Source organism: Eretmochelys imbricata, unplaced genomic scaffold (assembly GCF_965152235.1).
Source record: "Eretmochelys imbricata isolate rEreImb1 unplaced genomic scaffold, rEreImb1.hap1 Scaffold_29, whole genome shotgun sequence".
NCBI classification, from domain to species: Eukaryota; Metazoa; Chordata; order Testudines; family Cheloniidae; genus Eretmochelys; species Eretmochelys imbricata.
In genome coordinates, this window is record NW_027554341.1 from 5,222,510 (window position 1) to 5,249,970 (window position 27,461).

Sequence of the window (27,461 nt, forward strand, 5' to 3'; positions counted from 1 at the left end):
TTGATCAGTTCTAACTTTCTCATTTTTAGCAATTTTCACGATCAATCTCCACCAAATCCTGAAGAGAGAAGAGACTTGTGTTTTGGTGGATGTTTCCATGAGAAATAGATCAGGATACCAGATTAGGCATGTCTTTCTCATCTGGAATAATTTTCACGCAATGCTCTGTACCATAGGACGAGAAGTGAATCCTCGGGTCTTTCAGGAAGATTCCTTCTCAAATTTATCTGTTGCGCACATCAAAGGTGAATTTCTCATTTTGAGTCTATTTCAGGAACTGATTTCTTCCAAGTCAACAGGAGCGAATTGGAATGTGCTAAGGAGGCTCATTATGTGAGGAATGAATGACTACCACCAAGCCGTTCAGAATTGCTTATTTTTCGGAATTTTCGAGACTCGACCTATAACAAATCACCAGAAGCAATTCTGAAAGGATTTTGGAGGGTCATGCCAGATGGAGTTAACGACTAGCAGTGATCAGTAATTACTGTTGGATTTTTGTAATTTTCATGAACCCATCTCTACCAAAGGATCAGGAGAGAATCCGAATGGCTTTTCGAGGAAGCGTGCATGAGACATCAATGGCTACATCTGATTCGTATTGAAGGTCTCATTTTTAGCAATTTACACTACCCATCTCTAGCAAGTGACCAGCAGAGTAGCTAAAAGGTCTTTGGAGGATGATTCTATGAGGTACTAATTAGATGCAGTGATCAGTAATAAAGGTTTGATTTTTTAGTCATTTTCATGAACCAATCTCTACAAACTCAGGAGGAGAGAATCTGGATTGCTGGAGTCTTTACCACTAGGTGCTTGTAAAGAACGATTTTCGTACTTTGAGTAATTTGCACAAACCAATCTCTTCCAGCACACAAAGAGAGAATGCAATTGTTTTCCAGTGGATGATTCCATGGGAAATTCATCAGAAGACGGGTGAGGAATGAATTTTCTCTTTCCTACTAATTTTCACCAACCGATTTTATTCACAATCCCCAGGAGTTAATTATCAAAGGATTTGGGAGGGTGATTCCAAGTGCCATTAATGACTAACATTGAAAAGGAAGAACTGTCTCATTTGGAGTAATTTTCATCAAATCATGAACTGATGTCTACCAAATCACAAGAAGTGAATCTGAAAGGCTTTTGGGGGATGATTCCATTTGTCACTGATTTAGAGCATTGATCAGTTCTAACTGTCTCATTTTTCGCAATTTTCACGATCAATCTCCACCAAATCCTGAAGAGCGAAGAGACTTGTGTTTTGGTGGATGTTTCCATGAGAAATAGATCAGGATACCAGATTAGGCATGTCTTTCTCATCTGGAATAATTTTCACGCACTGCTCTGTACCATAGGACGAGAAGTAAATCCTCGGGTCTTTCAGGAAGATTCCTTCTCAAATTTATCTGTTGCGCACATCCAAGGTGAATTTCTCATTTTGAGTCTATTTCAGGAACTGATTTCTTCCAAGTCAACAGGAGCGAATTGGAATGTACTAAGGAGGCTCATTATGTGAGGAATGAATGACTACCACCAAGCCGTTCTGAATTGCTTATTTATCGGAATTTTCGAAACTCGACCTATAACAAATCACCAGAAGCAATTCTGAAAGGATTTTGGAGGGTCATGCCAGATGGAGTTAATGACTAGCAGTGATCAGTAATTACTGTTGGATTTTTGTAATTTTCATGAACCCATCTCTACCAAAGGATCAGGAGAGAATCCGAATGGCTTTTCGAGGAAGCGTGCATGAGACATCAATGGCTACATCCGATTCATATTGAAGGTCTCATTTTTAGCAATTTACACTACCCATCTCTAGGAAGTGACCAGCAGAGTAACTAAAAAGCCTTTGGAGGATGATTCCATGAGGTACTAATTCGATGCAGTGATCACTAATAAAGGTTTGATTTTTTAGTCATTTTCATGAACCAATCTCTACAAACTCAGGAGGAGAGAATCTGGATTGCTGGAGTCTTTACCACTAGGTGCTTGTAAAGAACGATTTTCGTACTTTGAGTAATTTGCACAAACCAATCTCTTCCAACACACCAAGAGAGAATGCAATTGTTTTCCGGTGGATGATTCCATGGGAAATTCATCAGAAGACGGGTGAGGAATGAATTTTCTCTTTCCTACTAATTTTCACCAACCGATTTTATTCACAATCCCCAGGAGTTAATTATCAAAGGATTTGGGAGGATGATTCCAAGTGTCATTAATGACTAACATTGATCAGGAAGAACTGTCTCATTTGGAGTAATTTTCATCAAATCATCAACTGATCTATACCAAATCACAAGAAGCGAATCTAAAAGGCTTTTGGGGGATGATTCCATTTGTCACTGATTTATAGTATTGATCAGTTCTAACTTTCTCATTTTTAGCAATTTTCACGATCAATCTCCACCAAATCCTGAAGAGAGAAGAGACTTGTGTTTTGGTGGATGTTTCCATGAGAAATAGATCAGGATACCAGATTAGGCATGTCTTTCTCATCTGGAATAATTTTCACGCACTGCTCTGTACCATAGGACGAGAAGTGAATCCTCGGGTCTTTCAGGAAGATTCCTTCTCAAATTTATCTGTTGCGCACATCAAAGGTGAATTTCTCATTTTGAGTCTATTTCAGGAACTGATTTCTTCCAAGTCAACAGGAGCGAATTGGAATGTGCTAAGGAGGCTCATTATGTGAGGAATGAATGACTACCACCAAGCCGTTCAGAATTGCTTATTTTTCGGAATTTTCGAGACTCGACCTATAACAAATCACCAGAAGCAATTCTGAAAGGATTTTGGAGGGTCATGCCAGATGGAGTTAACGACTAGCAGTGATCAGTAATTACTGTTGGATTTTTGTAATTTTCATGAACCCATCTCTACCAAAGGATCAGGAGAGAATCCGAATGGCTTTTCGAGGAAGCGTGCATGAGACATCAATGGCTACATCTGATTCGTATTGAAGGTCTCATTTTTAGCAATTTACACTACCCATCTCTAGCAAGTGACCAGCAGAGTAGCTAAAAGGTCTTTGGAGGATGATTCTATGAGGTACTAATTAGATGCAGTGATCAGTAATAAAGGTTTGATTTTTTAGTCATTTTCATGAACCAATCTCTACAAACTCAGGAGGAGAGAATCTGGATTGCTGGAGTCTTTACCACTAGGTGCTTGTAAAGAACGATTTTCGTACTTTGAGTAATTTGCACAAACCAATCTCTTCCAGCACACAAAGAGAGAATGCAATTGTTTTCCAGTGGATGATTCCATGGGAAATTCATCAGAAGACGGGTGAGGAATGAATTTTCTCTTTCCTACTAATTTTCACCAACCGATTTTATTCACAATCCCCAGGAGTTAATTATCAAAGGATTTGGGAGGGTGATTCCAAGTGCCATTAATGACTAACATTGAAAAGGAAGAACTGTCTCATTTGGAGTAATTTTCATCAAATCATGAACTGATGTCTACCAAATCACAAGAAGTGAATCTGAAAGGCTTTTGGGGGATGATTCCATTTGTCACTGATTTAGAGCATTGATCAGTTCTAACTGTCTCATTTTTCGCAATTTTCACGATCAATCTCCACCAAATCCTGAAGAGCGAAGAGACTTGTGTTTTGGTGGATGTTTCCATGAGAAATAGATCAGGATACCAGATTAGGCATGTCTTTCTCATCTGGAATAATTTTCACGCACTGCTCTGTACCATAGGACGAGAAGTAAATCCTCGGGTCTTTCAGGAAGATTCCTTCTCAAATTTATCTGTTGCACACATCCAAGGTGAATTTCTCATTTTGAGTCTATTTCAGGAACTGATTTCTTCCAAGTCAACAGGAGGGAATTGGAATGTGCTAAGGAGGCTCATTCTGTGAGGAATGAATGACTACCACCAAGCCGTTCAGAATTGCATATTTTTCGGAATTTTCGAGACTCGACATATAACAAATCACCAGAAGCAATTCTGAAAGGATTTTGGAGGGTCATGCCAGATGGAGTTAATGACTAGCAGTGATCAGTAATTACTGTTGGATTTTTGTAATTTTCATGAACCCATCTCTACCAAAGGATCAGGAGGGAATCCGAATGGCTTTTCGAGGAAGCGTGCATGAGACATCAATGGCTACATCCGATTCGTATTGAAGGTCTCATTTTTTGCAATTTACACTACCCATCTCTAGCAAGTGACCAGCCGAGTAGCTAAAAGGTCTTTGGAGGATGATTCCATGAGGTACTAATTCGATTCAGTGATCAGTAATAAAGGTTTGATTTTTTAGTCATTTCCATGAACCAATCTCTACAAACTCAGGAGGAGAGAATCTGGATTGCTGGAGTCTTTACTACTAGGTGCTTGTAAAGAACGATTTTCGTACTTTGAGTAATTTGTACAAACCGATCTCTTCCAACGCACCAAAGGAGAAAGCAATTGTTTTCCGGTGGATGATTCCATGGGAAATTCATCAGAAGACGGGTGAGGAATGAATTTTCTCTTTCCTACTAATTTTCACCAACCGATTTTATTCACAATCCCCAGGAGTTAATTATCAAAGGATTTGGGAGGATGATTCGAAGTGTCATTAATGACTAACATTGATCAGGAAGAACTGTCTCCTTTGGAGTAATTTTCATCAAATCATGAACTGATGTCTACCAAATCACAAGAAGCGAATCTGAAAGGCTTTTGGGGGATGATTCCATTTGTCACTGATTTATAGCATTGATCAGTTCTAACTTTCTCATTTTTAGCAATTTTCACGATCAATCTCCACCAAATCCTGAAGAGAGAAGAGACTTGTGTTTTGGTGGATGTTTCCATGAGAAATAGATCAGGATACCAGACTAGGCATGTCTTTCTCATCTGGAATAATTTTCACGCACTGCTCTGTACAATAGGACGAGAAGTGAATCCTCGGGTCTTTCAGGAAGATTCCTTCTCAAATTTATCTGTTGCGCACATCCAAGGTGAATTTCTCATTTTGAGTCTATTTCAGGAACTGATTTCTTCCAAGTCAACAGGAGCGAATTGGAATGTACTAAGGAGGCTCATTATGTGAGGAATGAATGACTACCACCAAGCCGTTCTGAATTGCTTATTTATCGGAATTTTCGAAACGCGACCTATAACAAATCACCAGAAGCAATTCTGAAAGGATTTTGGAGGGTCATGCCAGATGGAGTTAATGACTAGCAGTGATCAGTAATTACTGTTGGATTTTTGTAATTTTCATGAACCCATCTCTACCAAAGGATCAGGAGAGAATCCGAATGGCTTTTCGAGGAAGCGTGCATGAGACATCAATGGCTACATCCGATTCATATTGAAGGTCTCATTTTTAGCAATTTACACTACCCATCTCTAGCAAGTGACCAGCAGAGTAACTAAAAAGCCTTTGGAGGATGATTCCATGAGGTACTAATTCGATGCAGTGATCAGTAATAAAGGTTTGATTTTTTAGTCATTTTCATGAACCAATCTCTACAAACTCAGGAGGAGAGAATCTGGATTGCTGGAGTCTTTACCACTAGGTGCTTGTAAAGAACGATTTTCGTACTTTGAGTAATTTGCACAAACCAATCTTTTCCAACACACCAAGAGAGAATGCAATTGTTTTCCGGTGGATGATTCCATGGGAAATTCATCAGAAGACGGGTGAGGAATGAATTTTCTCTTTCCTACTAATTTTCACCAACCGATTTTATTCACAATCCCCAGGAGTTAATTATCAAAGGATTTGGGAGGATGATTCCAAGTGTCATTAATGACTAACATTGATCAGGAAGAACTGTCTCATTTGGAGTAATTTTCATCAAATCATCAACTGATCTATACCAAATCACAAGAAGCGAATCTAAAAGGCTTTTGGGGGATGATTCCATTTGTCACTGATTTATAGTATTGATCAGTTCTAACTTTCTCATTTTTAGCAATTTTCACGATCAATCTCCACCAAATCCTGAAGAGAGAAGAGACTTGTGTTTTGGTGGATGTTTCCATGAGAAATAGATCAGGATACCAGATTAGGCATGTCTTTCTCATCTGGAATAATTTTCACGCACTTCTCTGTACCATAGGACGAGAAGTGAATCCTCGGGTCTTTCAGGAAGATTCCTTCTCAAATTTATCTGTTGCGCACATCAAAGGTGAATTTCTCATTTTGAGTCTATTTCAGGAACTGATTTCTTCCAAGTCAACAGGAGCGAATTGGAATGTACTAAGGAGGCTCATTATGTGAGGAATGAATGACTACCACCAAGCCGTTCAGAATTGCTTATTTTTCAGAATTTTCGAGACTCGACCTATAACAAATCACCAGAAGCAATTCTGAAAGGATTTTGGAGGGTCATGCCAGATGGAGTTAACGACTAGCAGTGATCAGTAATTACTGTTGGATTTTTGTAATTTTCATAAACCCATCTCTACCAAAGGATCAGGAGAGAATCCGAATGGCTTTTCGAGGAAGCGTGCATGAGACATCAATGGCTACATCTGATTCATATTGAAGGTCTCATTTTTAGCAATTTACACTACCCATCTCTAGCAAGTGAACAGCAGAGTAGCTAAAAGGTCTTTGGAGGATGATTCTATGAGGTACTAATTAGATGCAGTGATCAGTAATAAAGGTTTGATTTTTTAGTCATTTTCATGAACCAATCTCTACAAACTCAGGAGGAGAGAATCTGGATTGCTGGAGTCTTTACCACTAGGTGCTTGTAAAGAACGATTTTCGTACTTTGAGTAATTTGCACAAACCAATCTCTTCCAACACACCAAGAGAGAATGCAATTGTTTTCCAGTGGATGATTCCATGGGAAATTCATCAGAAGACGGGTGAGGAATGAATTTTCTCTTTCCTACTAATTTTCACCAACCGATTTTATTCACAATCCCCAGGAGTTAATTATCAAAGGATTTGGGAGGGTGATTCCAAGTGCCATTAATGACTAACATTGAAAAGGAAGAACTGTCTCATTTGGAGTAATTTTCATCAAATCATGAACTGATGTCTACCAAATCACAAGAAGTGAATCTGAAAGGCTTTTGGGGGATGATTCCATTTGTCACTGATTTAGAGCATTGATCAGTTCTAACTGTCTCATTTTTCGCAATTTTCACGATCAATCTCCACCAAATCCTGAAGAGCGAAGAGACTTGTGTTTTGGTTGATGTTTCCATGAGAAATAGATCAGGATACCAGATTAGGCATGTCTTTCTCATCTGGAATAATTTTCACGCACTGCTCTGTACCATAGGACGAGAAGTGAATCCTCGGGTCTTTCAGGAAGATTCCTTCTCAAATTGATCTGTTGCGCACATCCAAGGTGAATTTCTCATTTTGAGTCTATTTCAGGAACTGATTTCTTCCAAGTCAACAGGAGCGAATTGGAATGTACTAAGGAGGCTCATTATGTGAGGAATGAATGACTACCACCAAGCCGTTCTGAATTGCTTATTTATCGGAATTTTCGAAACTCGACCTATAACAAATCACCAGAAGCAATTCTGAAAGGATTTTGGAGGGTCATGCCAGATGGAGTTAATGACTAGCAGTGATCAGTAATTACTGTTGGATTTTTGTAATTTTCATGAACCCATCTCTACCAAAGGATCAGGAGAGAATCCGAATGGCTTTTCGAGGAAGCGTGCATGAGACATCAATGGCTACATCCGATTCATATTGAAGGTCTCATTTTTAGCAATTTACACTACCCATCTCTAGGAAGTGACCAGCAGAGTAACTAAAAAGCCTTTGGAGGATGACTCCATGAGGTACTAATTCGATGCAGTGATCACTAATAAAGGTTTGATTTTTTAGTCATTTTCATGAACCAATCTCTACAAACTCAGGAGGAGAGAATCTGGATTGCTGGAGTCTTTACCACTAGGTGCTTGTAAAGAACGATTTTCGTACTTTGAGTAATTTGCACAAACCAATCTCTTCCAACACACCAAGAGAGAATGCAATTGTTTTCCGGTGGATGATTCCATGGGAAATTCATCAGAAGACGGGTGAGGAATGAATTTTCTCTTTCCTACTAATTTTCACCAACCGATTTTATTCACAATCCCCAGGAGTTAATTATCAAAGGATTTGGGAGGATGATTCCAAGTGTCATTAATGACTAACATTGATCAGGAAGAACTGTCTCATTTGGAGTAATTTTCATCAAATCATGAACTTATCTATACCAAATCACAAGAAGCGAATCTAAAAGGCTTTTGGGGGATGATTCCATTTGTCACTGATTTATAGTATTGATCAGTTCTAACTTTCTCATTTTTAGCAATTTTCACGATCAATCTCCACCAAATCCTGAAGAGAGAAGAGACTTGTGTTTTGGTGGATGTTTCCATGAGAAATAGATCAGGATACCAGATTAGGCATGTCTTTCTCATCTGGAATAATTTTCATGCACTGCTCTGTACCATAGGACGAGAAGTGAATCCTCGGGTCTTTCAGGAAGATTCCTTCTCAAATTTATCTGTTGCGCACATCAAAGGTGAATTTCTCATTTTGAGTCTATTTCAGGAACTGATTTCTTCCAAGTCAACAGGAGCGAATTGGAATGTGCTAAGGAGGCTCATTATGTGAGGAATGAATGACTACCACCAAGCCGTTCAGAATTGCTTATTTTTCGGAATTTTCGAGACTCGACCTATAACAAATCACCAGAAGCAATTCTGAAAGGATTTTGGAGGGTCATGCCAGATGGAGTTAACGACTAGCTGTGATCAGTAATTACTGTTGGATTTTTGTAATTTTCATGAACCCATCTCTACCAAAGGATCAGGAGAGAATCCGAATGGCTTTTCGAGGAAGCGTGCATGAGACATCAATGGCTACATCTGATTCGTATTGAAGGTCTCATTTTTAGCAATTTACACTACCCATCTCTAGCAAGTGACCAGCAGAGTAGCTAAAAGGTCTTTGGAGGATGATTCTATGAGGTACTAATTAGATGCAGTGATCAGTAATAAAGGTTTGATTTTTTAGTCATTTTCATGAACCAATCTCTACAAACTCAGGAGGAGAGAATCTGGATTGCTGGAGTCTTTACCACTAGGTGCTTGTAAAGAACGATTTTCGTACTTTGAGTAATTTGCACAAACCAATCTCTTCCAGCACACCAAGAGAGAATGCAATTGTTTTCCAGTGGATGATTCCATGGGAAATTCATCAGAAGACGGGTGAGGAATGAATTTTCTCTTTCCTACTAATTTTCACCAACCGATTTTATTCACAATCCCCAGGAGTTAATTATCAAAGGATTTGGGAGGGTGATTCCAAGTGCCATTAATGACTAACATTGAAAAGGAAGAACTGTCTCATTTGGAGTAATTTTCATCAAATCATGAACTGATGTCTACCAAATCACAAGAAGTGAATCTGAAAGGCTTTTGGGGGATGATTCCATTTGTCACTGATTTAGAGCATTGATCAGTTCTAACTTTCTCATTTTTCGCAATTTTCACGATCAATCTCCACCAAATCCTGAAGAGCGAAGAGACTTGTGTTTTGGTGGATGTTTCCATGAGAAATAGATCAGGATACCAGATTAGGCATGTCTTTCTCATCTGGAATAATTTTCACGCACTGCTCTGTACCATAGGACGAGAAGTAAATCCTCGGGTCTTTCAGGAAGATTCCTTCTCAAATTTATCTGTTGCACACATCCAAGGTGAATTTCTCATTTTGAGTCTATTTCAGGAACTGATTTCTTCCAAGTCAACAGGAGGGAATTGGAATGTGCTAAGGAGGCTCATTCTGTGAGGAATGAATGACTACCACCAAGCCGTTCAGAATTGCATATTTTTCGGAATTTTCGAGACTCGACATATAACAAATCACCAGAAGCAATTCTGAAAGGATTTTGGAGGGTCATGCCAGATGGAGTTAATGACTAGCAGTGATCAGTAATTACTGTTGGATTTTTGTAATTTTCATGAACCCATCTCTACCAAAGGATCAGGAGGGAATCCGAATGGCTTTTCGAGGAAGCGTGCATGAGACATCAATGGCTACATCTGATTCGTATTGAAGGTCTCATTTTTTGCAATTTACACTACCCATCTCTAGCAAGTGACCAGCCGAGTAGCTAAAAGGTCTTTGGAGGATGATTCCATGAGGTACTAATTCGATTCAGTGATCAGTAATAAAGGTTTGATTTTTTAGTCATTTCCATGAACCAATCTCTACAAACTCAGGAGGAGAGAATCTGGATTGCTGGAGTCTTTACTACTAGGTGCTTGTAAAGAACTATTTTCATACTTTGAGTAATTTGTACAAACCGATCTCTTCCAACGCACCAAAGGAGAATGCAATTGTTTTCCGGTGGATGATTCCATGGGAAATTCATCAGAAGACGGGTGAGGAATGAATTTTCTCTTTCCTACTAATTTTCACCAACCGATTTTATTCACAATCCCCAGGAGTTAATTATCAAAGGATTTGGGAGGATGATTCGAAGTGTCATTAATGACTAACATTGATCAGGAAGAACTGTCTCCTTTGGAGTAATTTTCATCAAATCATGAACTGATCTCTACCAAATCACAAGAAGCGAATCTGAAAGGCTTTTGGGGGATGATTCCATTTGTCACTGATTTATAGCATTGATCAGTTCTAACTTTCTCATTTTTAGCAATTTTCACGATCAATCTCCACCAAATCCTGAAGAGAGAAGAGACTTGTGTTTTGGTGGATGTTTCCATGAGAAATAGATCAGGATACCAGATTAGGCATGTCTTTCTCATCTGGAATAATTTTCACGCACTGCTCTGTACCATAGGACGAGAAGTGAATCCTCGTGTCTTTCAGGAAGATTCCTTCTCAAATTTACTTGTTCCACACATCCAAGGTGAATTTCTCATTTTGAGTCTATTTCAGGAACTGATTTCTTCCAAGTCAACAGGAGCGAATTGGAATGTACTAAGGAGGCTCATTCTGTGAGGAATAAATGACTACCACCAAGCCGTTGAGAATTGCTTATTTTTCGGAATTTTTCGAGACTCGACCTATAACAAATCACCAGAAGCAATTCTGAAAGGATTTTGGAGGGTCATGCCAGATGGAGTTAATGACTAGCAGTGATCAGTAATTACTGTCGGATTTTTGTAATTTTCATGAACCCATCTCTACCAAAGGATCAGGAGAGAATCCGAATGGCTTTTCGAGGAAGCGTGCATGAGACATCAATGGCTACATCCGATTCATATTGAAGGTCTCATTTTTAGCAATTTACACTACCCATCTCTAGGAAGTGACCAGCAGAGTAACTAAAAAGCCTTTGGAGGATGATTCCATGAGGTACTAATTCGATGCAGTGATCAGTAATAAAGGTTTGATTTTTTAGTCATTTTCATGAACCAATCTCTACAAACTGAGGAGGAGAGAATCTGGATTGCTGGAGTCTTTACCACTAGGTGCTTGTAAAGAACGATTTTCGTACTTTGAGTAATTTGCACAAACCAATCTCTTCCAACACACCAAGAGAGAATGCAATTGTTTTCCGGTGGATGATTCCATGGGAAATTCATCAGAAGACGGGTGAGGAATGAATTTTCTCTTTCCTACTAATTTTCACCAACCGATTTTATTCACAATCCCCAGGAGTTAATTATCAAAGGATTTGGGAGGATGATTCCAAGTGTCATTAATGACTAACATTGATCAGGAAGAACTGTCTCATTTGGAGTAATTTTCATCAAATCATGAACTGATCTATACCAAATCACAAGAAGCGAATCTAAAAGGCTTTTGGGGGATGATTCCATTTGTCACTGATTTATAGTATTGATCAGTTCTAACTTTCTCATTTTTAGCAATTTTCACGGTCAATCTCCACCAAATCCTGAAGAGAGAAGAGACTTGTGTTTTGGTGGATGTTTCCATGAGAAATAGATCAGGATACCAGATTAGGCATGTCTTTCTCATCTGTAATAATTTTCACACACTGCTCTTTACCATAGGACGAGAAGTGAATCCTCGGGTCTTTCAGGAAGATTCCTTCTCCAATTGATCTGTTGCGCACATCCAAGGTGAATTTCTCATTTTGAGTCTATTTCAGGAACTGATTTCTTCCAAGTCAACAGGAGCGAATTGGAATGTACTAAGGAGGCTCATTATGTGAGGAATGAATGACTACCACCAAGCCGTTCAGAATTGCTTATTTATCGGAATTTTCGAGACTCGACCTATAACAAATCACCAGAAGCAATTCTGAAAGGATTTTGGAGGATCATGCCAGATGGAGTTAATGACTAGCAGTGATCAGTAATTACTGTTGGATTTTTGTAATTTTCATGAACCCATCTCTACCAAAGGATCAGGAGAGAATCCGAATGGCTTTTCGAGGAAGCGTGCATGAGACATCAATGGCTACATCTGATTCGTATTGAAGGTCTCATTTTTGCAATTTACACTACCCATCTCTAGCAAGTGACCAGCAGAGTAGCTAAAATGTCTTTGGAGGATGATTCTATGAGGTACTAATTAGATGCAGTGATCACTAATAAAGGTTTGATTTTTTAGTCATTTTCATGAACCAATCTCTACAAACTCAGGAGGAGAGAATCTGGATTGCTGGAGTCTTTACCACTAGGTGCTTGTAAAGAACGATTTTCGTACTTTGAGTAATTTGCACAAACCAATCTCTTCCAACACACCAAGAGAGAATGCAATTGTTTTCCGGTGGATGATTCCATGGGAAATTCATCAGAAGACGGGTGAGGAATGAATTTTCTCTTTCCTACTAATTTTCACCAACCGATTTTATTCACAATCCCCAGGAGTTAATTATCAAAGGATTTGGGAGGATGATTCCAAGTGTCATTAATGACTAACATTGATCAGGAAGAACTGTCTCATTTGGAGTAATTTTCATCAAATCATGAACTGATCTATACCAAATCACAAGAAGCGAATCTAAAAGGCTTTTGGGGGATGATTCCATTTGTCACTGATTTATAGTATTGATCAGTTCTAACTTTCTCATTTTTAGCAATTTTCACGATCAATCTCCACCAAATCCTGAAGAGAGAAGAGACTTGTGTTTTGGTGGATGTTTCCATGAGAAATAGATCAGGATACCAGATTAGGCATGTCTTTCTCATCTGGAATAATTTTCACACACTTCTCTGTACCATAGGACGAGAAGTGAATCCTCGGGTCTTTCAGGAAGATTCCTTCTCAAATTTATCTGTTGCGCACATCAAAGGTGAATTTCTCATTTTGAGTCTATTTCAGGAACTGATTTCTTCCAAGTCAACAGGAGCGAATTGGAATGTACTAAGGAGGCTCATTATGTGAGGAATGAATGACTACCACCAAGCCGTTCAGAATTGCTTATTTTTCAGAATTTTCGAGACTCGACCTATAACAAATCACCAGAAGCAATTCTGAAAGGATTTTGGAGGGTCATGCCAGATGGAGTTAACGACTAGCAGTGATCAGTAATTACTGTTGGATTTTTGTAATTTTCATGAACCCATCTCTACCAAAGGATCAGGAGAGAATCCGAATGGCTTTTCGAGGAAGCGTGCATGAGACATCAATGGCTACATCTGATTCGTATTGAAGGTCTCATTTTTAGCAATTTACACTACCCATCTCTAGCAAGTGACCAGCAGAGTAGCTGAAAGGTCTTTGGAGGATGATTCTATGAGGTACTAATTAGATGCAGTGATCAGTAATAAAGGTTTGATTTTTTAGTCATTTTCATGAACCAATCTCTACAAACTCAGGAGGAGAGAATCTGGATTGCTGGAGTCTTTACCACTATGTGCTTGTAAAGAACGATTTTTGTACTTTGAGTAATTTGCACAAACCAATCTTTTCCAACACACCAAGAGAGAATGCAATTGTTTTCCGGTGGATGATTCCATGGGAAATTCATCAGAAGACGGGTGAGGAAAGAATTTTCTCTTTCCTACTAATTTTCACGAACCGATTTTATTCACAATCCCCAGGAGTTAATTATCAAAGGATTTGGGAGGATGATTCCAAGTGCCATTAATGACTAACATTGAAAAGGAAGAACTGTCTCATTTGGAGTAATTTTCATCAAATCATGAACTGATGTCTACCAAATCACAAGAAGTGAATCTGAAAGGCTTTTGGGGGATGATTCCATTTGTCACTGATTTAGAGCATTGATCAGTTCTAAATGTCTCATTTTTAGCAATTTTCAAGGTCAATCTCCACCAAATCCTGAAGAGAGAAGAGACTTGTGTTTTGGTGGATGTTTCCATGAGAAATAGATCAGGATACCAGATTAGGCATGTCTTTCTCATCTGGAATAATTTTCACGCACTGCTCTGTACCATAGGACGAGAAGTGAATCCTCGGGTCTTTCAGGAAGATTCCTTCTCAAATTTATCTGTTGCACATATCCAAGGTGAATTTCTCATTTTGAGTCTATTTCAGGAACTGATTTCTTCCAACTCAACAGGAGGGAATTGGAATGTGCTAAGGAGGCTCATTCTGTGAGGAATGAATGACTACCACCAAGCAGTTCAGAATTGCTTATTTTTCAGAATTTTCGAGACTCTACCTATAAAAAATCACCAGAAGGAATTCTGAAAGGATTTTGGAGGGTCATGCCAGATGGAGTTAATGACTAGCAGTGATCAGTAATTACTGTTGGATTTTTGTAATTTTCATGAACCCATCTCTACCAAAGGATCAGGAGAGAATCCGAATGGCTTTTCGAGGAAGCGTGCATGAGACATCAATGGCTACATCTGATTCGTATTGAAGGTCTCATTTTTAGCAATTTATACTACCCATCTCTAGCAAGTGACCAGCAGAGTAGCTAAAAGGCCTTTGGAGGATGATTCCATGAGGTACTAATTCGATGCAGTGATCAGTAATAAAGGTTTGATTTTTTAGTCATTTTCATGAACCAATCTCTACAAACTCAGGAGGAGAGAATCTGGATTGCTGGAGTCTTTACCACTAGGTGCTTGTAAAGAACGATTTTCGTACTTTGAGTAATTTGCACAAACCAATCTCTTCCAACACACCAAGAGAGAATGCAATTGTTTTCCGGTGGATGATTCCATGGGAAATTCATCAGAAGACGGGTGAGGAATGAATTTTCTCTTTCCTACTAATTTTCACCAACCGATTTTATTCACAATCCCCAGGAGTTAATTATCAAAGGATTTGGGAGGATGATTCCAAGTGTCATTAATGACTAACATTGATCAGGAAGAACAGTCTCATTTGGAGTAATTTTCATCAAATCATGAACTGATCTCTGCCAAATCACAAGAAGCGAATCTGAAAGGCTTTTGGGGGATGATTCCATTTGTCACTGATTTATAGTATTGATCAGTTCTAACTTTCCAATTTTTAGCAATTTTTACGATCAATCTCCACCAAATCCTGAAGAGAGAAGAGACTTGTGTTTTGGTGGATGTTTCCATGAGAAATAGATCAGGATACCAGATTAGGCATGTCTTTCTCATCTGGAATAATTTTCACGCACTGCTCTGTACCATAGGACGAGAAGTGACTCCTCGGGTCTTTCAGGAAGATTCCTTCTCAAATTGATCTGTTGCACACATCCAAGGTGAATTTCTCATTTTGAGTCTATTTCAGGAACTGATTTCTTGCAAGTCAACAGGAGCGAATTGGAATGTACTAAGGAGGCTCATTATGTGAGGAATGAATGACTACCACCAAGCCGTTCAGAATTGCTTATTTTTCGGAGTTTTAGAGACTCGACCTATAACAAATCACCAGAAGCAATTCTGAAAGGATTTTGGAGGGTCATGCCAGATGGAGTTAATGACTAGCAGTGATCAGTAATTACTGTTGGATTTTTGTAATTTTCATGAACCCATCTCTACCAAAGGATCAGGAGAGAATCCGAATGGCTTTTCGAGGAAGGGTGCATGAGACATCAATGGCTACATGTGATTTGTATTGAAGGTCTCATTTTTAGCAATTTACGCTACCCATCTCTAGCAAGTGACCAGCAGAGTAGCTAAAAGGTCTTTGGAGGATGATTCCATGAGGTACTAATTCGATGCAGTGATCAGTAATAAAGGTTTGATTTTTTAGTCATTTTCATGAACCAATCTCTACAAACTCAGGAGGAGAGAGTCTGGATTGCTGGAGTCTTTACCACTAGGTGCTTGTAAAGAACGATTTTCGTACTTTGAGTAATTTGCACAAACCAATCTCTTCCAACACACCAAGAGAGAATGCAATTGTTTTCCTGTGGATGATTCCGTGGGAAATTCATCAGAAGACGGGTGAGGAATGAATTTTCTCTTTCCTACTAATTTTCACCAACCGATTTTATTCACAATCCCCAGGAGTTAATTATCAAAGGATTTGGGAGGATGATTCCAAGTGTCATTAATGACTAACATTGATCAGGAAGAACTGTCTCATTTGGAGTAATTTTCATCAAATCATGAACTGATCTCTACCAAATCACAAGAAGCGAATCTGAAAGGCTTTTGGGGGATGATTCCATTTGTCACTGATTTATAGTATTGATCAGTTCTAACTTTCCAATTTTTAGCAATTTTTACGATCAGTCACCACCAAATCCTGAAGAGAGAAGAGACTTGTGTTTTGGTGGATGTTTCCATGAGAAATAGATCAGAATACCAGATTAGGCATGTCTTTCTCATCTGGAATAATTTTCACGCACTGCTCTGTACCATAGGACGAGAAGTGAATCCTCGGGTCTTTCAGGAAGATTCCTTCTCAAATTGATCTGTTGCGCACATCCAAGGTGAATTTCTCATTTTGAGTCTATTTCAGGAACTGATTTCTTCCAAGTCAACAGGAGCGAATTGGAATGTACTAAGGAGGCTCATTATGTGAGGAATGAATGACTACCACCAAGCCGTTCAAAATTGCTTATTTTTCGGAGTTTTAGAGACTCGACCTATAAAAAAACACCAGAAGCAATTCTGAAAGGATTTTGGAGGATCATGCCAGATGGAGTTAATGACTAGCAGTGATCAGTAATTACTGTTGGATTTTTGTAATTTTCATGAACCCATCTCTACCAAAGGATCAGGAGAGAATCCGAATGGCTTTTCGAGGAAGCGTTCATGAGACATCAATGGCTACATCTGATTCGTATTGAAGGTCTCATTTTTAGCAATTTACACTACCCATCTCTAGCAAGTGACCAGCAGAGTAGCTAAAAGGTCTTTGGAGGATGATTCTATGAGGTACTAATTAGATGCAGTGATCAGTAATAAAGGTTTGATTTTTTAGTCATTTTCATGAACCAATCTCTACAAACTCAGGAGGAGAGAATCTGGATTGCTGGAGTCTTTACCACTATGTGCTTGTAAAGAACGATTTTCGTACTTTGAGTAATTTGCACAAACCAATCTCTTCCAGCACACCAAGAGAGAATGCAATTGTTTTCCAGTGGATGATTCCATGGGAAATTCATCAGAAGACGGGTGAGGAATTAATTTTCTCTTTCCTACTAATTTTCACCAACCGATTTTATTCACAATCCCCAGGAGTTAATTATCAAAGGATTTGGGAGGGTGATTCCAAGTGCCATTAATGACTAACATTGAAAAGGAAGAACTGTCTCATTTGGAGTAATTTTCATCAAATCATGAACTGATGTCTACCAAATCACAAGAAGTGAATCTGAAAGGCTTTTGGGGGATGATTCCATTTGTCACTGATTTAGAGCATTGATCAGTTCTAACTGTCTCATTTTTCGCAATTTTCACGATCAATCTCCACCAAATCCTGAAGAGCGAAGAGACTTGTGTTTTGGTGGATGTTTCCATGAGAAATAGATCAGGATACCAGATTAGGCATGTCTTTCTCATCTGGAATAATTTTCACGCACTGCTCTGTACCATAGGACGAGAAGTAAATCCTCGGGTCTTTCAGGAAGATTCCTTCTCAAATTTATCTGTTGCACACATCCAAGGTGAATTTCTCATTTTGAGTCTATTTCAGGAACTGATTTCTTCCAAGTCAACAGGAGGGAATTGGAATGTGCTAAGGAGGCTCATTCTGTGAGGAATGAATGACTACCACCAAGCCGTTCAGAATTGCATATTTTTCGGAATTTTCGAGACTCGACATATAACAAATCACCAGAAGCAATTCTGAAAGGATTTTGGAGGGTCATGCCAGATGGAGTTAATGACTAGCAGTGATCAGTAATTACTGTTGGATTTTTGTAATTTTCATGAACCCATCTCTACCAAAGGATCAGGAGGGAATCCGAATGGCTTTTCGAGGAAGCGTGCATGAGACATCAATGGCTACATCTGATTCGTATTGAAGGTCTCATTTTTTGCAATTTACACTACCCATCTCTAGCAAGTGACCAGCCGAGTAGCTAAAAGGTCTTTGGAGGATGATTCCATGAGGTACTAATTCGATTCAGTGATCAGTAATAAAGGTTTGATTTTTTAGTCATTTCCATGAACCAATCTCTACAAACTCAGGAGGAGAGAATCTGGATTGCTGGAGTCTTTACTACTAGGTGCTTGTAAAGAACTATTTTCGTACTTTGAGTAATTTGTACAAACCGATCTCTTCCAACGCACCAAAGGAGAAAGCAATTGTTTTCCGGTGGATGATTCCATGGGAAATTCATCAGAAGACGGGTGAGGAATGAATTTTCTCTTTCCTACTAATTTTCACCAACCGATTTTATTCACAATCCCCAGGAGTTAATTATCAAAGGATTTGGGAGGATGATTCCAAGTGTCATTAATGACTAACATTGATCAGGAAGAACTGTCTCATTTGGAGTAATTTTCATCAAATCATGAACTGATCTATACCAAATCACAAGAAGCGAATCTAAAAGGCTTTTGGGGGATGATTCCATTTGTCACTGATTTATAGTATTGATCAGTTCTAACTTTCTCATTTTTAGCAATTTTCACGGTCAATCTCCACCAAATCCTGAAGAGAAAAGAGACTTGTGTTTTGGTGGATGTTTCCATGAGAAATAGATCAGGATACCAGATTAGGCATGTCTTTCTCATCTGGAATAATTTTCACACACTGCTCTGTACCATAGGACGAGAAGTGAATCCTCGGGTCTTTCAGGAAGATTCCTTCTCCAATTGATCTGTTGCGCACATCCAAGGTGAATTTCTCATTTTGAGTCTATTTCAGGAACTGATTTCTTCCAAGTCAACAGGAGCGAATTGGAATGTACTAAGGAGGCTCATTATGTGAGGAATGAATGACTACCACCAAGCCGTTCAGAATTGCTTATTTATCGGAATTTTCGAGACTCGACCTATAACAAATCACCAGAAGCAATTCTGAAAGGATTTTGGAGGATCATGCCAGATGGAGTTAATGACTAGCAGTGATCAGTAATTACTGTTGGATTTTTGTAATTTTCATGAACCCATCTCTACCAAAGGATCAGGAGAGAATCCGAATGGCTTTTCGAGGAAGCGTGCATGAGACATCAATGGCTACATCTGATTCGTATTGAAGGTCTCATTTTTGCAATTTACACTACCCATCTCTAGCAAGTGACCAGCAGAGTAGCTAAAATGTCTTTGGAGGATGATTCTATGAGGTACTTATTAGATGCAGTGATCACTAATAAAGGTTTGATTTTTTAGTCATTTTCATGAACCAATCTCTACAAACTCAGGAGGAGAGAATCTGGATTGCTGGAGTCTTTACCACTAGGTGCTTGTAAAGAACGATTTTCGTACTTTGAGTAATTTGCACAAACCAATCTCTTCCAACACACCAAGAGAGAATGCAATTGTTTTCCGGTGGATGATTCCATGGGAAATTCATCAGAAGACGGGTGAGGAATGAATTTTCTCTTTCCTACTAATTTTCACCAACCGATTTTATTCACAATCCCCAGGAGTTAATTATCAAAGGATTTGGGAGGATGATTCCAAGTGTCATTAATGACTAACATTGATCAGGAAGAACTGTCTCATTTGGAGTAATTTTCATCAAATCATGAACTGATCTATACCAAATCACAAGAAGCGAATCTAAAAGGCTTTTGGGGGATGATTCCATTTGTCACTGATTTATAGTATTGATCAGTTCTAACTTTCTCATTTTTAGCAATTTTCACGATCAATCTCCACCAAATCCTGAAGAGAGAAGAGACTTGTGTTTTGGTGGATGTTTCCATGAGAAATAGATCAGGATACCAGATTAGGCATGTCTTTCTCATCTGGAATAATTTTCACGCACTTCTCTGTACCATAGGACGAGAAGTGAATCCTCGGGTCTTTCAGGAAGATTCCTTCTCAAATTTATCTGTTGCGCACATCAAAGGTGAATTTCTCATTTTGAGTCTATTTCAGGAACTGATTTCTTCCAAGTCAACAGGAGCGAATTGGAATGTACTAAGGAGGCTCATTATGTGAGGAATGAATGACTACCACCAAGCCGTTCAGAATTGCTTATTTTTCAGAATTTTCGAGACTCGACCTATAACAAATCACCAGAAGCAATTCTGAAAGGATTTTGGAGGGTCATGCCAGATGGAGTTAATGACTAGCAGTGATCAGTAATTACTGTTGGATTTTTGTAATTTTCATGAACCCATCTCTACCAAAGGATCAGGAGAGAATCCGAATGGCTTTTCGAGGAAGGGTGCATGAGACATCAATGGCTACATGTGATTTGTATTGAAGGTCTCATTTTTAGCAATTTACGCTACCCATCTCTAGCAAGTGACCAGCAGAGTAGCTAAAAGGTCTTTGTAGGATGATTCCATGAGGTACTAATTCGATGCAGTGATCAGTAATAAAGGTTTGATTTTTTAGTCATTTTCATGAACCAATCTCTACAAACTCAGGAGGAGAGACTCTGGATTGCTGGAGTCTTTACCACTAGGTGCTTGTAAAGAACGATTTTCGTACTTTGAGTAATTTGCACAAACCAATCTCTTCCAACACACCAAGAGAGAATGCAATTGTTTTCCGGTGGATGATTCCGTGGGAAATTCATCAGAAGACGGGTGAGGAATGAATTTTCTCTTTCCTACTAATTTTCACCAACCGATTTTATTCACAATCCCCAGGAGTTAATTATCAAAGGATTTGGGAGGATGATTCCAAGTGTCATTAATGACTAACATTGATCAGGAAGAACTGTCTCATTTGGAGTAATTTTCATCAAATCATGAACTGATCTCTACCAAATCACAAGAAGCGAATCTGAAAGGCTTTTGGGGGATGATTCCATTTGTCACTGATTTATAGTATTGATCAGTTCTAACTTTCCAATTTTTAGCAATTTTTACGATCAGTCACCACCAAATCCTGAAGAGAGAAGAGACTTGTGTTTTGGTGGATGTTTCCATGAGAAATAGATCAGAATACCAGATTAGGCATGTCTTTCTCATCTGGAATAATTTTCACGCACTGCTCTGTACCATAGGACGAGAAGTGAATCCTCGGGTCTTTCAGGAAGATTCCTTCTCAAATTGATCTGTTGCGCACATCCAAGGTGAATTTCTCATTTTGAGTCTATTTCAGGAACTGATTTCTTCCAAGTCAACAGGAGCGAATTGGAATGTACTAAGGAGGCTCATTATGTGAGGAATGAATGACTACCACCAAGCCGTTCAAAATTGCTTATTTTTCGGAGTTTTAGAGACTCGACCTATAACAAAACACCAGAAGCAATTCTGAAAGGATTTTGGAGGATCATGCCAGATGGAGTTAATGACTAGCAGTGATCAGTAATTACTGTTGGATTTTTGTAATTTTCATGAACCCATCTCTACCAAAGGATCAGGAGAGAATCCGAATGGCTTTTCGAGGAAGCGTTCATGAGACATCAATGGCTACATCTGATTCGTATTGAAGGTCTCATTTTTAGCAATTTACACTACCCATCTCTAGCAAGTGACCAGCAGAGTAGCTAAAAGGTCTTTGGAGGATGATTCTATGAGGTACTAATTAGATGCAGTGATCAGTAATAAAGGTTTGATTTTTTAGTCATTTTCATGAACCAATCTCTACAAACTCAGGAGGAGAGAATCTGGATTGCTGGAGTCTTTACCACTATGTGCTTGTAAAGAACGATTTTCGTACTTTGAGTAATTTGCACAAACCAATCTTTTCCAACACACCAAGAGAGAATGCAATTGTTTTCCGGTGGATGATTCCATGGGAAATTCATCAGAAGACGGGTGAGGAAAGAATTTTCTCTTTCCTACTAATTTTCACGAACCGATTTTATTCACAATCCCCAGGAGTTAATTATCAAAGGATTTGGGAGGATGATTCCAAGTGCCATTAATGACTAACATTGAAAAGGAAGAACTGTCTCATTTGGAGTAATTTTCATCAAATCATGAACTGATGTCTACCAAATCACAAGAAGTGAATCTGAAAGGCTTTTGGGGGATGATTCCATTTGTCACTGATTTAGAGCATTGATCAGTTCTAAATGTCTCATTTTTAGCAATTTTCAAGGTCAATCTCCACCAAATCCTGAAGAGAGAAGAGACTTGTGTTTTGGTGGATGTTTCCATGAGAAATAGATCAGGATACCAGATTAGGCATGTCTTTCTCATCTGGAATAATTTTCACGCACTGCTCTGTACCATAGGACGAGAAGTGAATCCTCGGGTCTTTCAGGAAGATTCCTTCTCAAATTTATCTGTTGCACACATCCAAGGTGAATTTCTCATTTTGAGTCTATTTCAGGAACTGATTTCTTCCAACTCAACAGGAGGGAATTGGAATGTGCTAAGGAGGCTCATTCTGTGAGGAATGAATGACTACCACCAAGCAGTTCAGAATTGCTTATTTTTCAGAATTTTCGAGACTCTACCTATAAAAAATCACCAGAAGGAATTCTGAAAGGATTTTGGAGGGTCATGCCAGATGGAGTTAATGACTAGCAGTGATCAGTAATTACTGTTGGATTTTTGTAATTTTCATGAACCCATCTCTACCAAAGGATCAGGAGAGAATCCGAATGGCTTTTCGAGGAAGCGTGCATGAGACATCAATGGCTACATCTGATTCGTATTGAAGGTCTCATTTTTAGCAATTTACACTACCCATCTCTAGCAAGTGACCAGCAGAGTAGCTAAAAGGCCTTTGGAGGATGATTCCATGAGGTACTAATTCGATGCAGTGATCAGTAATAAAGGTTTGATTTTTTAGTCATTTTCATGAACCAATCTCTACAAACTCAGGAGGAGAGAATCTGGATTGCTGGAGTCTTTACCACTAGGTGCTTGTAAAGAACGATTTTCGTACTTTGAGTAATTTGCACAAACCAATCTCTTCCAACACACCAAGAGAGAATGCAATTGTTTTCCGGTGGATGATTCCATGGGAAATTCATCAGAAGACGGGTGAGGAATGAATTTTCTCTTTCCTACTAATTTTCACCAACCGATTTTATTCACAATCCCCAGGAGTTAATTATCAAAGGATTTGGGAGGATGATTCCAAGTGTCATTAATGACTAACATTGATCAGGAAGAACAGTCTCATTTGGAGTAATTTTCATCAAATCATGAACTGATCTCTACCAAATCACAAGAAGCGAATCTGAAAGGCTTTTGGGGGATGATTCCATTTGTCACTGATTTATAGTATTGATCAGTTCTAACTTTCCAATTTTTAGCAATTTTTACGATCAATCTCCACCAAATCCTGAAGAGAGAAGAGACTTGTGTTTTGGTGGATGTTTCCATGAGAAATAGATCAGGATACCAGATTAGGCATGTCTTTCTCATCTGGAATAATTTTCACGCACTGCTCTGTACCATAGGACGAGAAGTGACTCCTCGGGTCTTTCAGGAAGATTCCTTCTCACATTTATCTGTTTCACACATCCAAGGTGAATTTCTCATTTTGAGTCTATTTCAGGAACTGATTTCTTCCAAGTCAAGAGGAGCGAATTGGAATGTGCTAAGGAGGCTCATTCTGTGAGGAATGAATGACTACCACCAAGCCATTCAGAATTGCTTATTTTTGGGAGTTTTCGAGACTCAACCTATAACAAATCACCAGAAGCAATTCTGAAAGGATTTTGGAGGGTCATGCCAGATGGAGTTAATGACTAGCAGTGATCAGTAATTACTGTTGGATTTTTGTAATTTTCATGAACCCATCTCTACCAAAGGATCAGGAGAGAATCCGAATGGCTTTTCGAGGAAGGGTGCATGAGACATCAATGGCTACATGTGATTTGTATTGAAGGTCTCATTTTTAGCAATTTACGCTACCCATCTCTAGCAAGTGACCAGCAGAGTAGCTAAAAGGTCTTTGGAGGATGATTCCATGAGGTACTAATTCGATGCAGTGATCAGTAATAAAGGTTTGATTTTTTAGTCATTTTCATGAACCAATCTCTACAAACTCAGGAGGAGAGACTCTGGATTGCTGGAGCCTTACCACTAGGTGCTTGTAAAGAACGATTTTCGTACTTTGAGTAATTTGCACAAACCAATCTCTTCCAACACACCAAGAGAGAATGCAATTGTTTTCCGGTGGATGATTCCATGGGAAATTCATCAGAAGACGGGTGAGGAATGAATTTTCTCTTTCCTACTAATTTTCACCGACCGATTTTATTCACAATCCCCAGGAGTTAATTATCAAAGGATTTGGGAGGATGATTCCAAGTGTCATTAATGACTAACATTGATCAGGAAGAACTGTCTCATTTGGAGTAATTTTCATCAAATCATGAACTGATCTCTACCAAATCACAAGAAGCGAATCTGAAAGGCTTTTGGGGGATGATTCCATTTGTCACTGATTTATAGTATTGATCAGTTCTAACTTTCCAATTTTTAGCAATTTTTACGATCAGTCACCACCAAATCCTGAAGAGAGAAGAGACTTGTGTTTTGGTGGATGTTTCCATGAGAAATAGATCAGAATACCAGATTAGGCATGTCTTTCTCATCTGGAATAATTTTCACGCACTGCTCTGTACCATAGGACGAGAAGTGAATCCTCGGGTCTTTCAGGAAGATTCCTTCTCAAATTGATCTGTTGCGCACATCCAAGGTGAATTTCTCATTTTGAGTCTATTTCAGGAACTGATTTCTTCCAAGTCAACAGGAGCGAATTGGAATGTACTAAGGAGGCTCATTATGTGAGGAATGAATGACTACCACCAAGCCGTTCAAAATTGCTTATTTTTCGGAGTTTTAGAGACTCGACCTATAACAAAACACCAGAAGCAATTCTGAAAGGATTTTGGAGGATCATGCCAGATGGAGTTAATGACTAGCAGTGATCAGTAATTACTGTTGGATTTTTGTAATTTTCATGAACCCATCTCTACCAAAGGATCAGGAGAGAATCCGAATGGCTTTTCGAGGAAGCGTTCATGAGACATCAATGGCTACATCTGATTCGTATTGAAGGTCTCATTTTTAGCAATTTACACTACCCATCTCTAGCAAGTGACCAGCAGAGTAGCTAAAAGGTCTTTGGAGGATGATTCTATGAGGTACTAATTAGATGCAGTGATCAGTAATAAAGGTTTGATTTTTTAGTCATTTTCATGAACCAATCTCTACAAACTCAGGAGGAGAGAATCTGGATTGCTGGAGTCTTTACCACTATGTGCTTGTAAAGAACGATTTTCGTACTTTGAGTAATTTGCACAAACCAATCTTTTCCAACACACCAAGAGAGAATGCAATTGTTTTCCGGTGGATGATTCCATGGGAAATTCAACAGAAGACGGGTGAGGAAAGAATTTTCTCTTTCCTACTAATTTTCACGAACCGATTTTATTCACAATCCCCAGGAGTTAATTATCAAAGGATTTGGGAGGATGATTCCAAGTGCCATTAATGACTAACATTGAAAAGGAAGAACTGTCTCATTTGGAGTAATTTTCATCAAATCATGAACTGATCTCTACCAAATCACAAGAAGCGAATCTGAAAGGCTTTTGGGGGATGATTCCATTTGTCACTGATTTATAGTATTGATCAGTTCTAACTGTATCATTTTTAGCAATTTTCACGATCAATCTCCACCAAATCCTGAAGAGAGAAGAGACTTGTGTTTTGGTGGATGTTTCCATGAGAAATAGATCTGGATACCAGATTAGGCATGTCTTTCTCATCTGGAGTAATTTTCACGCACTACTCTGTACCATAGGACGAGAAGTGACTCCTCGGGTCTTTCAGGAAGATTCCTTCTCACATTTATCTGTTGCACACATCCAAGGTGAATTTCTCATTTTGAGTCTATTTCAGGAACTGATTTCTTCCAAGTCAACAGGAGCGAATTGGAATGTGCTAAGGAGGCTCATTCTGTGAGGAATGAATGACTACCACCAAGCCGTTCAGAATTGCTTATTTTTCGGAATTTTCGAGACTCGACCTATAACAAATCACCAGAAGCAATTCTGAAAGGATTTTGGAGGGTCATGCGAGATGGAGTTAATGACTAGCAGTGATCAGTAATTACTGTTGGATTTTTGTAATTTTCATGAACCCATCTCTACCAAAGGATCAGGAGAGAATCCGAATGGCTTTTCGAGGAAGCGTGCATGAGACATCAATGGCTACATCTGATTCGTATTGAAGGTCTCATTTTTAGCAATTTACGCTACCCATCTCTAGCAAGTGACCAGCAGAGTAGCTAAAAGGTCTTTGGAGGATGATTCCATGAGGTACTAATTCGATGCAGTGATCAGTAATAAAGGTTTGATTTTTTAGTCATTTTCATGAACCAATCTCTACAAACTCAGGAGGAGAGACTCTGGATTGCTGGAGTCTTTACCACTAGGTGCTTGTAAAGAACGATTTTCGTACTTTGAGTAATTTGCACAAACCAATCTCTTCCAACACACCAAGAGAGAATGCAATTGTTTTCCGGTGGATGATTCCATGGGAAATTCATCAGAAGACGGGTGAGGAATGAATTTTCTCTTTCCTACTAATTTTCACCAACCGATTTTATTCACAATCCCCAGGAGTTAATTATCAAAGGATTTGGGAGGATGATTCCAAGTGTCATTAATGACTAACATTGATCAGGAAGAACTGTCTCATTTGGAGTAATTTTCATCAAATCATGAACTGATCTCTACCAAATCACAAGAAGCGAATCTGAAAGGCTTTTGGGGGATGATTCCATTTGTCACTGATTTATAGTATTGATCAGTTCTAACTTTCCAATTTTTAGCAATTTTTACGATCAGTCACCACCAAATCCTGAAGAGAGAAGAGACTTGTGTTTTGGTGGATGTTTCCATGAGAAATAGATCAGAATACCAGATTAGGCATGTCTTTCTCATCTGGAATAATTTTCACGCACTGCTCTGTACCATAGGACGAGAAGTGAATCCTCGGGTCTTTCAGGAAGATTCCTTCTCAAATTGATCTGTTGCGCACATCCAAGGTGAATTTCTCATTTTGAGTCTATTTCAGGAACTGATTTCTTCCAAGTCAACAGGAGCGAATTGGAATGTACTAAGGAGGCTCATTATGTGAGGAATGAAT